This window comes from Condylura cristata, unplaced genomic scaffold (genome assembly GCF_000260355.1).
Source record: "Condylura cristata isolate star-nosed mole 26May11 unplaced genomic scaffold, ConCri1.0 scaffold00018, whole genome shotgun sequence".
NCBI classification, from domain to species: Eukaryota; Metazoa; Chordata; class Mammalia; order Eulipotyphla; family Talpidae; genus Condylura; species Condylura cristata.
The window spans coordinates 36,958,476-36,960,505 of record NW_004567119.1 but is presented as its reverse complement, the minus strand read 5'-3'; positions in this window follow the sequence as shown (position 1 = coordinate 36,960,505).

The following is a 2,030-nucleotide window of genomic DNA, read 5'->3' as shown; positions in this document are numbered from 1 at the left end:
ATTACAACTGAGATGAAAAATGTACAACATGAAGAAAGATGTAAAAAAATAGACATATATATATAATTTTTAAAAAAGAGGACGAAAAATCAGCTTTTAGTTTTTATAAAATCTGGTCTTTGTTAATTATTTAATGAACCACTGATCTTTCACAATGGAAAAAAATAAAATAAAAATGCAAACAAAAAAATAAATGTGGGCCCTCCTTGGTGGTGCAGCAGGTTAAAGCACAGCACTAAGAAGTTAAAGCCACTTCAGTAGGAGTTTGATCCCCACCCTGGAGGGGTCCCACATGGTGTGGCAGACCTCCCTTGACCCGCCTGCTTCTCCCCTCAGCAATGTATTTTGTCAGTTGGTCTGTTTTGCTCCCCACTCTGTCTCTGGTGAATCTTCTCACCACCCCTGCACCTCTGGCCTGTACCCCAGTTCTGTATGCACAAATAAATAAATCTTTTTAAAAAAATGTAATGTACAATGACTATTTATCTTCATTCCCTTCATATAGATGCAGGTTTTTTTTTTTTTTTCTATTGTCATTTTCTTTCAAGTTGAAGAACATAGATTTGCTAGTGACTGATGAATTCAGCTTTTGTTTACCTGCAGTTTTAATTTCAATGGTATAAAATTCTAGCTTGATAGCTTTGTTTAATATATACTGAAAAGATGTCATTCCATTATCTGCTTATCTTCATATTCTAACATGAAATTAGCCATCATCAATATATTTGTACACCAAGTGGCTTTCCTCTCCTTCATCCTTACGCATCTTATAGGATTTTTACTTTATAGTTGCTCTAAGAATTTTTATCACAATGTGCTTAATTGTGGCCTTCCTTTTCTTAATCTTGATTTGAGTTTGCTAAACTCAAATTCTGGATCTCTAAATTGATGTTTTCTGCTAAATTTGGGGAAATTTTGGTCATTATTAATTCAAGTATATATTTTCCTGCTCCTTTTTCCTCTATCTCTGGGACACTTATTTGTGATTATCCCATTGGTTACTGCAGTTCAGTTCATTAAAAAAAAAATATTTATGCATACAAGAACTGGCCAGAGGTGTAGGGTGGGATTCATCAAAGACAGTGTGGGAAACAGAACAGGCAGATCAATTAAAATACACTGCCGAGGGGAGCAGCAGGTGGAACAGGAGAGGTCCATCATGCCAACTTGCTGGCCTAGATCAAACTTCTTCTGCATGACTGCAGATAGCTTCGTCGTGCAGTACTTTAACCCCTTGCGCCCCTAGAGAGGGCCCAAGTTCTGTTCATTTCTTAAAATATTTTTTCCCACCCATTTTTAGATTGTGTAATATCTCTTATTTCAGACAACAAATCCTTCTTTCTGTGACCCAAATGGGCTGTTAAGCCCATCAGTAATATCCTTTATTTTAGGTATTATTTTTCAATTATAGCAAATCCCCATTTGAATTTTTTTTACCATTTTCATCTCTCTGCTGGGAGTACTCATTTGTATATTCATGTACACAAAGTTCTTGCCTATTAATTTCAATATCTGACTCATCTCCATATTTATTGACTTTTCTTGACCATAGGTTATCAGTTTCTCAATATCTAATCTAATGTTTTAATCTATGTTGGATAGTCAAATGATAACTGTAGGGGTTCCTGATTATGTTAACTTCATTTTAAGGATTTGGAATTGTTTTTTAGATAGTTAAAAAACTTTTTCCCTGTAAATCTATTTTCTTTGAGTAGTCTATTTTGGTTCTGAACTTAAGAAACTTCCTTCTATGGTGTGACCCTTACACTAAAGGAAAGGCTTCCTGGTTTCTAATATTTGGACTATTGAGTGAAGTTTCTGCCTAGCTTGGCTGGAACATTATTTTTTTGTTCTATTTTCATTTAGCCCAGCCTCTGAACAGATGATCCTTCCTGCTAGGTTTCCCCCAAAATCCACGATGAATAATCAATCTTGTAGACCCATTATCTGAGTGTCTCTTCATCTCTGGTGCTCTGACCTACAAATACTAATTGCTCCTACATTCCATTATGCTGAGCTTATCTGCCTCA